The following is a 12,007-nucleotide window of genomic DNA, read 5'->3' as shown; positions in this document are numbered from 1 at the left end:
AAAATTTTATTTTTCAATTACAGTTTATAATCAGTTTTATATTTTATTAGTTCCAGGTGTACAGCATAGTGGTTAGACAGTTATATAACTCACAAAGTGGTCCCCTGATAGTTCAGGTACCCACCTGACACCATACATAGTTATTGCAGTATTACTGACTTCGTTTCCTATGCTTTACTTTATATCCCTGTTACTATTTTATGACTGCCGATTTGTACTTCTTAATCCCTTCACCTTTTTCACCCAGTCCTCCAACCCCTCTTCTCTCGGGCAATCTATTAGTCTGTTTCTCTGTATCTGTGAGCCTGTTTTTATTTGTTTTTTATTTTGTTCTTTAGAGTCCACATATATGTGAAACCAAGAATTTTAAGTTGATAAATAAGTTGATGTAGGTCAGTTATCAACAACCTAGCATAGGAGATGATTTTTGAGTAGCGCTACTGGTCATTTAGCAAAACTGTGATATCATAACAATAGCTACTATTTACTAAGCCTTTTACTAAGCCTCTCTTGTATCCCACGGGATACATGCAGTTTCTCTTCTCATCCGTACAGGAAGCCACAGAAGTAGGGAATATCACCTCTGCTTTGCAGATATGGAAATTCAGGTTCCTTCCCTGAGGAAACATTTCAGTAGGTGATCTGGTACCCACCTCTTCTCATTTCTTTCTTCCACAAAGACTGATTGGGAGGGAGTGAATGAGCAATAAGCCATTTGAAAAGCTATCGTTACTAGTTCCTCATGTATGCCAAAAAATATCAAAGGGTGGACACGTGGTATGCGTGAACTCACAAAAGACATTGGCTTGAAATTATAATTGAGCAATACATCAGTTTTTCAGTTCCATTAATTGTGTAATTTGTGCAAGTTGCTAATAATGATTCTCAAAGTCACATTTTAAATATGGGCACAGGATATATAGATGTATGTTGAACCATTTCTTTTAGGCTATTTGTGAAATATCTGTTGCAGATTCTATTTTACAAATACTATGTGTTTATATATTATCTTATTTTTAAGAGGCTCATGGATAAAGTAGATTATCTTATTGAAATCATCATTTTGTAAGTAAAAAGAAGAATATTGGTGGTTTCCTATGTTTTGACTTAATATTCAGTACTGGTATCTGTGAGAGAAAATGAGGAATCACTCAGAAGTCACTAAAGATATTTTCATCCTAGACCTTGTTCTTAAACTTCAAACCCGTATTTCTGACTGCCTTCCCTTCAGCTCTACCAGCGTGTGTCAGAGGCACCTTCAGTTCATCAGGTCTGAACCCACGCTCTTCATCTCTTCTCCCTCCTTTGTGATCTCTCCGATTCTCCTGGCTCCCTTGATGCCCGTGGCAGACACCTGGCAGTCATGCTAGCCTCTCACATCCTTCACAGTGAAGGCAGTCTTCAGGCCCTATCCAAGCTGACACGCACAAGCGCACACAGGTTGATATACCTCATACATATGCAATATATGTGTATCTGTTTATAGCTTTTAAATATCTTTTGTTCTCCTTTCCAAGAAACCTTCATCATCTTCCCCTGAACACATTTAATTATTATTTTTTTGCTTATTTCTATGTTGTTCCACAAATGATGGAAGGCACAACAACAACTTCTGAGTTGGTCCTTTTGCCTACCCACTCTCTCCTTTTGACCCATTTCCCCTAAGACTTCGGAGCAGAATTTCAAAGTGCAAATCTACCAGTGACTCACCACAAATCAAAGTCTAACCTCATTAGCCCTGGCCCTTCCTGATTCAGCTCCTAATTGCCTTTCCAGGACCATTTCCGACTATTCTGTTGGTAGATCCTCTCTTCTAGCCGGAACTAACCTCCTACTCTTTTGTCCTGAGATCAAGCCTTAGATTAAATCTTCATCCTCTCTGCTCAGCGTTCCCTAAATGCTGCGTCAACATGATCTCTTGCCAGATAGACTCCGAGAAGGGTTTAATGAAAAACATTGTGTACCCCAGGTTCATTGATCTATCAACATCACTCCATTAAGTATACAAAGTACTACATTCTTTTATCTGTTTTGTTCCACATGTATATAAAAATTGACACAGGACTTACTGAGTAGTGTAGATATAGGAAAGTAGGATGATTATATGAAATAAAAGACAGACTGCATCTGTATGTGGTAAAATTATACCAGTTCAGAATTGAATGTTCTTTTTTTTTTTTTTATATATATATTTTATTGATTTTTTACAGAGAGGAAGGGAGAGAGATAGAGAGTTAGAAACATCGATGAGAGAGAAACATCGATCAGCTGCCTCCTGCACATCCCCCACTGGGGATATGCCCGCAACCAAGGTACATGCCCTTGACCGGAATCGAACCTGGGACCTTTCAGTCCGCAGGCCGACGCTCTATCCACTGAGCCAAACCGGTTTCGGCCAGAATTGAATGTTCTTTTTAAAGAAAAAGTAATGTACATATTTTTGATTTTTTTGGGTTACTATTCATTTTTGTGTCACTAGCCATGAGATATTTATTTCAGACTATTTTATATATAATGTATTGTCATATGTGAAGCACAAATGTAATAGATTTATTATTATTTAAACAAATTTAAATTGAGATATAATTGACATATAAATGATATTAAGTTCAGGTATACAACATAGTGATTTAATATCTTTATACAGGTGGGGCAAAAGTAGGTTTACAGTTGTCCATATGTAAAAAATACAATAATTAATAAACAATTCAAGAATAAACTCTGTTTTGCAAGCTCACAACTATAAATCTACTTTTGCCCTACCCTGTATATTTTGAAATGATCACCATAATCGGTCTATTAACATTCATCACTATATACTTATAAATTTTTTTGAATGATGAGAACTTGTAAGATTTGCTCACTTAGCAACTTTCAAATATGCAATACAGAATTATTAACTATTGTCACATTACATCCCCATGACTTATTTATTTTATAATTGGAAGTTTGCATTATTTTGTTCATCCTCCACCTCCCACTTCTGGCAACCAGTCTGTTCTTTGTATCTATAAGCTTGCTTTTGTTGTTTTTAAAGTCCACATATAAATGGAATCATACAGTATTTTTTTTCTCTATCTGACTTATTTTACTTAGCATAACACCCTCAAAGTCCATCTATGTTGTCAGAAATGGGAAGATTTCATTCATTTTTATACGACATATATTCCATTGTACATTCCATATCTTTCTCTGGAGACTCATCTATCAATGGGCATTAGGTTGTTTCCATTATCATGGCTATTCTAATAATGCTGCAGTGAATATAGGGGGTGCATATATCTTTTCAAAGTAATGTTTTTGTGTTATTTGGATAAATAGCCAGAGGTGGAATTGCTGAATAACAAGGTAGCCATATTTTTAATTTTTTGAAGCCCCTTCATACTGTTTTCCATAGTGGCTAGTGTTTGGTCAGTCCCTGCCTTAGGACTTACCAGTGATTTGTATATAACATATGACTCCTTGGAATCCGTAGCGAATGGCATTCTTATGCCTACATCTGTTAGTCTAGGTCTCTTCATTAAGACTGATTTTATTCTATACATACTTTTAACTTTAAGAAGGAAAATCTCATAGTTATTTGTATCAAAAATGAAGCTATAGGAATAGGCTATTAGTTTATATTAAGTTTCAGTGACTAAAAGATATTGTGGATATATGAGACTTACTTGCAATACTTTGATATGGATAAGAGAAGATCAAAGAAACAAATTGGATAATGAATATATTGCTTTGAAAAATGTAACTTTAATTTAGCCTTGCTGCAGTGTGGAAAACTCTATTTTTCTGGTTTAGTGGCTCAGAACTATTGTTTGTATAAAATCTAATTTACAAAGTCAGTAGCTGAGATAAACATTTGTGTCAGATACAAATGGCTGCAGGGTTGTATTAGTTGTAATAGTTCAAGCTGTGGAACTACCCTGATGTGACAAATAAGAGCCACTGGGGGCTCTCTGCTCGAACGATGACGTGAACGTTGACTTTTGCCTCCTCTCACAGTATGCTGAGGGAGATTTTAGCCCTGATTTTGCTTCCAAGTACTGATTTCCTTCTCATTGTTATTATTTCACTATAGTAAGAGAGAAAAAGAATAAAAATCTAAAGCCTGAAGCTGTTTCATCTGTTTTTCACATCAAAATTTGTTGATCCCATGTAATATAAGTTTAGTTAGAAATCTTCTGTTAAAATATTTCTGATACAGAATCTTAGAATATTAGATCTCAAAGGACCTTAAAGATCATCTAGCCCAGTGTTTTCTGGACTGAGCTCTAACTGTATTTTGCAAGATGTTAGAAGGTGTTCCAATAATAAAAGGGTTTTATGGGCATAGTAAGTGCCTGATATCCAGGGCTAAAAAGGAAGCTTAGTAGGCTTCTTCCTGTAGGAGTTCTCAGAGTTTTAAATGTGCTAAGGTGCTTTGTTAATCATAAAGGGATTAAATAGAGGGGTTATATAAGTAGGGAGAGTGACTCAAATTTATTGGAATTCTTCTTATGTGGAAAACCTATTAACATCTATCAGAAGGATCCAGTTAAAATAGTAACACAGAATATGCCTCTTTGCTGCTCAGAACCATGGAAACAGGTTCCCAGCTCACAAAGAATAAAAGCCAGGGTTCTTTTTAAAAATATTTATTTATTTATTTATTTATTTATTTATTATTTTATTGAATTTATTGGGGTGGCATTTTTAAATAAAATTATACTGGTGTCAGGTATTCAGTTTTGCAATGTATCATCTGTATATTGTATTGTGTGTTTACCACCCAGAGACACAACTCTTTCCATCACCATTTATTCCCCCTTTACCTTCTTTTACCTCCCCCCACACCTCTTCCCTTTGGCAACATCATAGTATAGACGAATGGATACAGAGAACAGACTGACAGTTGTCAGAGGGGAAGAGGAAGGGGGCTGGGTGAGAGGAGTGAAGGGATTAACCACAGAAGAAAATGAAAGACTCATGGACCCAGACAAAGCCAGGGTGCTTCCTGAGGCCTCCCAGACCCTTCAAGGTTTGAGCTCCTGACTCTCTCTAACCTTTCTTGCTACTCCCTTCCCTGCTACAGGCACACTGGGCCTTCTCAGTGAGGCCTTCTCCGATGATCCCATTGCCAGTATTCTCCATCCCCCTCACTGCTCTTTTTCTCCATAGCACACAATGTCTTCCATTATACTAACTCCATCGTTGCCTTATTTAAGTTTTTATTGTCTGTTTCCTCCTACTGGAGTGTTGTTCAATGACAACAGAATTTTTGTGTATTTTGTTCTCTGTTGTACCCCTAGCATCTAGAATGCTGCTTCACACATAGTAGAAACTCAACAACTGTTTGTTAAATGAGCTAAAATGTCCTTGAGAGAAATCAAGAGTCTCTATTAGGGTAATATTCCTGAGACTTGGAAGAAGGCACAGATTTTTATCACTCCATCCCGAGTGGAGGAGAAGAGGCACAGTAGAGCTGGAGGGTCCGCTCTAGGAAGTCCCTGTGAGGAAACAGCCATGTTATGATCTTGGACCGTGAATGTGGTGCCATTTTCCTTTCTAGGACCAGGGGAGGGAAGGGGAGGTAGGAGGAAATTAGGTCTGAGGATGATGGAATACGAGGAGGTGGTATTGCTCATCTTACTGGGCTGCACTCTCCTGTAGTCACAGCCGGTGTCACATGGAAGGACAAGGGCAGCCCTCTGGTGTGGCCTAACAGCGAGCCCTTAGTCTAAGCTGGCTTGGTCCTGAGTCCAGGAAACACTGGCCTGTCATTCTTTTAGCATGTATTTACAGTACACCAAGTCATGCCAAACAAGGTAGACAAGGAACAGTTTTATTTGAGGGATGTTATTTCTCTAGTGACAGATTTTACTGTGTGTGTGTGTGTGTGTGTGTGTGTGTTTTAAAGAAAAACCAAACAGGCTTGATTCACTTTATTTTTCTTGTATAAAGTTATGTGGTGGCCAGAGCTGAAGCCCAGGTCCTCTGCACAGAAACTCTAGTGTGGGTCTTCGCACAGGAGGTCAATGAATTCCTCATAGGGACACTTGGTGAACATGGTCTTTTTCCAGAGGTTGGGAGTGAGATAGCTATAGGTCTTGGATATGACATCAGAGGTGGCCTTGGTGAAGTTACCTGAAGTGGCAATGCAGCCCCTGGCCGAGGTGTAACAGTTGTTGATTCTGGCCATTATCAGCAACTTCATGGGCACAGAGGCTGACACGATGCCAGTGCCCCTGGGGGCAGGGATGAGGTGCACAGCACAGCGCCACAGTGGCCAGTCACCTTGCAAGGGACAGTCTGGGCTTGCTGATCTTGTTCCCCCAGCAGCCTCACCCCACAGGGACAATAGAGAGCTTGGCCAGGATGACGGCCCCTCAGATGGCAATGGTACTTCTTTGGAGCACTTAACACCCAGACCAACATGTCCATTGTAGTGCCAATGGTGACAAATGCCTTGGACTGGGTCTCTAGCCAATGTGGGTCTGCATTTGCACAGGAATAATCAAAATCTTATCCTTAAGGGATGCCCCCAGGAAAAAGTCAATGATCTCAGATTCCTTGATGGGCAGGGAGAAGAGATAGAGCTCCTCCAGGGACTTGATCTTCATGTCCTTGACCAGATGGCCCAGTTTGGTGATGGGAATCCATGCCGTGTCCTGGACCTTGCCTTGCAAGCTTTGCAGCCTCAGCCTGGGCCAGAACCTGGCCACGACCTGGCCTCCATTGCAGAATCTCCCACGGAAGCCCCTGCGATCTCCCATTCCAGGGCCCCCGGGACCTCCACGCCCTCCCACAGCACCTGCGCCATCTGCCATTTGGTGCTTCCTCAGAGAGGAAGTGTTCTGTTTTGTTTTTGAAAAGCTCGTTCACTTGGTTTCAGGATTTTGATATAATTTCACTTTTTATTTTCCAAATCCATCATGTTAAAAATGAATTCCTTTTTTGTTTTTCAAAAAACAATAAAAGGCAAGGTTGGAGACTCAGTGCTATAATAATAATTCTAGTTCTGGCCCCAAAGAAATAGACTTTTATCTTTTAGCTGTCTGGCTTGTTGGGATTCCTATCACATATTTATAAAAAAGAAATGAGAAAACTTTTAACCCTGTTCTTTTCCAGATGGGTAAAATACACAACTTTTGTTTCCTTAGCTAACGAGACTGGATGGTGTCCTGGAGAATTAGTCCATAATTTGTCCCCTTTAATGCAAGATGTTATAATACAAAATCACAACTGCTAATTTTCCACTTCTACTCCTGCTTCATAAAAAGAATTGTTTAGAGGTATGTTTATGTCCCGTGAGATTATGCTTTAGGGCATGATTGCCCTAAACAAAGCACAAGCTCTACGATTCCTAATAAAGTATTACATCTTCCACATCTGTTCTTGTCTTTTCTCTGAAGCATTCATCCAAGAGAACACAGCATTAACTGAAAGTACCAGAATCGTGGGAAGACGTTTTGCTGATAAATGCATTGACAGTTGATTTGTTGTGATTAGAGGAAAACCTCAGTGGTAGAGGGCCTGGGGCTAAAAACTGACTTTCTTTCTCTTCTGCCAGACAGTGTCTCCTGCCCATTCCCCCTTTCCTTGTGCTTTCCTCTTGAGAGAAATCATGTGACCCTGTCACTACAGTTTTTAATGCCAAATATCTAAGTGTCTTTAAAATGCAGCACAACACTTTTAAAGGCAAATAGTGAAGTAGTTTCATCTGACATTTCCATTATAACTGCTCTTAGTGGATTCTAGACATCATACATAAAGGTGGTGAGCTGATTCTTTTTTTTAAAAAAATCATGATGCAAACCCATTGAGCTGTCTTTTCATATTTGGTGCTCCATCCATTGAACATGCAACACATTTTTTTTCTTAGAAATGTGATTTGATCAGAGAATATCTATAATAGTCTGGACTAGATTTTTCTAGCGTTTGTCTTATATTTTAGAGACACAGCCATTTCTCATAGTTTTGTGACATACCTATGTATTGCTGAACTAACATCAATTGCTTTGTTATCTCTAGGACTGTGAATCCAAACTGGAAAAAAAACCCCACACAAATGTTAAGTTGCCATCATTACTGTCAAATTGTTCTTTCATATAGAAGTTAAAATTGTATTCTCAGACTTTGTATACACTATTTGTTTTTAAATCTTAGAATTTTTTGTTGTTGTTGTTAATCCTCACCCCAGGATATTTTTCCATTGATTTCTAGAGAGAGTGGAAGGGAGGGGGAAAGACAGAGACAGAGCAACATCGATGTGAAAAAGACACATCGATTGGCCATACAGCCTGCAACCGAGGTATGTGCCCTTGACTGGAATTGAACCCGTGACCCTTCAGTCCGAGGGCCAACACTCTGTCCACTGAGCTAAACCGGCTAGGGCTAAGTCTTAAAAGTTTTATTAAATTTATTTTTACTCATGCATTAAATATTTAATGAATACCTATTATGAGGTATAGAATAGTGTATAATGATTTCAGTGCAGTTGGTGATCAATCAGCCAATGTGTTTCTAAAACCAATAGCTGAACCATGTAACTAATAACTTCTGTTGGGGAGGAGCAGAGGGGCAGAACATTGATCTGGGCTTGTTGGATGAGTTAACTACCATCACATCTGTCCCTCTAGTCAGGCTCTGCTAGAGGATAGTGCCAGGTCTTTGGTGGCTTTGATCACAAACCTGCGTTTCCCCTAATGTCCACATCTTTAAAAGCCTCCAGCAGTGCTCATGGAGATGAAACTGGCAATATGAAATGAGGGGAAAATAGATTCCAGCATTAAACTTATTGCAAATGAAAATTTTTTTTCTGGTTTCAGCTATTTTCATTTAGATAAGCTTCTAGGAAGATGAGACAACACCATCTGCATTTATGGGTTTAATCATGGCAGTTACAGCTTAACTACCTGGCTTCAGTATTGTGGAGAGGCATATACCACCATCCGCCTCTTCCCCTCCTTTCTTGATTTTGCAGCCATTCTCAACTCAGTACATTTTAATAGTTGGGATATAAAATCGCATGTGTGGCATGTTTAAATAATTGAAGACTTCATCATCTTATTTTTCAAGTGATATACTGAAGCTCTGTTTTTGTGAGGGAGTTGTAGCTGATCTTAACCAATGTCTCTAGCTACTCTGGGTAATGGGACAGGAGTTGTTGAAAATCTGTTGGAATTGCTCTATCAAATGATTTGAAGCAAAAGATAGAAATGAAATTACTCCAATGTTGGCCTAGGGCTGTTCTGGAAAGAGTTGTAGCATGTTACCATGTAACTTCCTCATGTGCACATATTATGATTCTGAATATTTTATGCCTCTTTGAGTTGTGTTCTCATTGCATATAGTACAATTTAATTTCCTCCTCTTAAAAAAAAAAGAGTAACTGAGTGGAGAATGTCTTACAGCTAATAACCATTTGTTTTGGTGGTCTAGGAGAAATGCTGATGAACTTTGGTTTTAATAACACTGAATATGTAATAATGAGAGAGAGAGAGAGAATGAGAAGATGTTTTTGATCAGGGAATTTTTTAAATGGATAGTGGAATGGAGCACTCTATCTCATAGCCCTTTTCATATTTCAAAGCATGCATTTTCTCATGTTTTAATATTGGTTAGGATAAATATTATTGTCCCATACTTAGACTGTGTACACAGCTCAAAAAAGGTTAAATAAATTGGTTAAGATTGCTCCATTAATTATTAATCATATGCCGCCATATATTTGTGAATCATTTTGCATTTTAGTTAGTAATGAACACATATTATATTTTTATTTATTTTAACAGTGTGAGTCAGGTATGGAGTCCAGCTCTCTCATTCCCATCTATTCTTCTAAACCTGGTGTTAGCAAACTTTTTCAGTAAAGGGTCAGGTGGTAAATACTAGTACTTTAGGGTTTTGGGTCCAGAAAGTTGTAATGACACACCTCTGCTATGGTAGCATGTGAAGACAGTCATAGATAATAAATGAATGGGTATGGCTATATTCCAATAAAACTTTCTTTCCCCCCCCCCCAAAATAGGTGGTGGATGGGATTTGGCCAACCCTTTCACTGAACCAGTAGCTTCTAAACTTCTCCTTACTAAAGGGCCTGTTATGGTTTCCATCTGTGAATCTTCCAGTCCTCCATGTTTTGAAAGTTGGACTTTCAAACACACCCAATATTGAATAGTAATGAGTTCACTCACACTGAAATGATCAGTATGAGTAATCACGTGACTGGACTGTGCTGATGAAATTCCAGGCACAGCAAGGAAACGTGACCTGTAGTTAGACTGCATAGTTTACAGTTTCCTAGAGGCTTTTGAAATCTTGAAAATAGTTTATGAATCTCCACGACTTGTCTTCCAGGACCATGATTTGCCATTACTTACATTAGACACCTCTCTTATGTGTAGAATTAACTTCCTAGTTGAGTGTTAATTGAAGTGTTACAATTAAGTGGCTGGGAGTCCTCATTTTAATCTTGTGTAAAACCTCAAAGATGCTGCTCTGAGGATAGTGAATTGGTCTCAACATGAAATAGCGAGTGAGAGGCTGGTCTTCAGCCTGACCTCTGAGGTAATGTCTCGGAACTGAGTTTTCAATAAAATAGATAAAGGATTTTTATTAAGTTTCCTGAGCTGGAAACACATCCATCCTCTCATTTTGCTGGACAATGTGTTTACCATTAAGGCCTGCCAGCCTCGGTAAGAGCTCAGGGCAGCCATGGAGGGCATGTAACCCTGCCGCAGGGGAAGTGAAGCTTGGCTGAATCCCAGTTGCATCACAAGTCCTGGCGGAGGGGCTGCCCTTTTGCCCTTGTCCTGGGGAAATTCATCAGTTCCTAGGGCCACTAGAGACTGTACGACATTATCTCATCCAGCCTCTGACTCCAGGCAGGACTTGACTTACATTATCTCTGGCAAAGGAGAATGTCTTCATGTACTACTTGTATCATTCAAAATTAATCGTAAAGATGTATTTTTTAAAATTACCTTTGGGAGATTTTGTTCTACCTACTCCTACCATCTGCAGGGATGGTGAGTCACCTTGCTAACCTATGGGAAGTAATGATAATAAGATAATTAGAGCTTACAAATTTTTGAGCATTATCTGTACAGATACTGAAGTAAAAACTTTCTATGCATTCACTTACTTAATTCTCAAAGCTATCCAGTGGGGCAGACACTGTTCTTGTCTTCATTTCGCAAATGAGAAAACTCAGGGTTAGAGCTCCCAAGCGGCGGAGTTGGGATTTGAAACCAGGGTTTGTCTCATTTCACAAGCTGTGCTCTCAACCTCTGTGTTATTCTGCCTTCACTAGTTATGGTACTTGGTTTGTTTTCTAATTGTGTGTTTCTTCTGGGAATAAATAATTAGGCTATATAAATAATTATACGATGCAGTGTAAATGGAAGGATTTGGGGGATTAAGGAATTAATGTTATTCTTATAAAGCCTACCTAGTATTAATTAACATGTGCAGTACTTATGGTTGGAAGTATTTATTTATATGGGAAAACTGGTGTAAAAGTAAACAGTTTGCATAGTTCCGCATTTTCTCCCTTTGCCACATACCCCAAACTGCTTTAAGTTTTAGTTTTTTCTTACTATGTGGAAAAATAGAGAAGCTAGACTAGAGAATGATCAAGCCTTCGTGGAAAGAGTTAGGAAACATACTTACAAGAGAACTATGAGTTGAAATAAAAGTGTGGACTTTTATTCTTGGCCCCATATGAGTTAGGCGCTTCAGAGGTTTACAAGACATTTTGGGTGGGATCCTTTTTCTCTCCCTAAGTGAGCATCAGTGGAAAACAAACTCCGATGTGGCTTAGTGGCTGTATATTAGGAAGGGCAGAGCTGCAACCAGAAAAATGGGATCACTCTTGAACTGAATAAAAAAAAATTACCTCTTTATTTGGTTAGTGCATATAACAAGGCATATATGGGTTACCTTCACAATATTTTTGTAGTTGGCAGTGTTGAGAATTGTGTTCTGTTTTGAATTCGAATGTCCCCATAATTTAAGAGTACCTCTGGAA

At 38.7% G+C, this 12,007-nt stretch overlaps 1 protein-coding gene and 1 pseudogene across 3 annotated transcripts in view; one reads left to right on the top strand and one right to left on the bottom strand.

Annotated features, from left to right (window-relative positions):
- The window catches only part of TTC28 (tetratricopeptide repeat domain 28), a 379,945-nt gene that overhangs the window by 199,155 nt on the left and 168,783 nt on the right, over positions 1–12,007 (top strand). The gene's annotated exons all lie outside the window — the stretch shown is intronic.
- LOC308535356 (small ribosomal subunit protein uS5-like) lies at positions 5,938–6,803 on the bottom strand (annotated as a pseudogene). The gene has a single exon. The product of its transcript is annotated as a small ribosomal subunit protein uS5-like (transcript).

Source organism: Myotis nattereri (genome assembly GCF_964212035.1).
Source record: "Myotis nattereri genome assembly, chromosome: 19".
Classification (NCBI taxonomy): Eukaryota; Metazoa; Chordata; class Mammalia; order Chiroptera; family Vespertilionidae; genus Myotis; species Myotis nattereri.
This window is presented reverse-complemented; position numbering and strand designations above follow the sequence as displayed.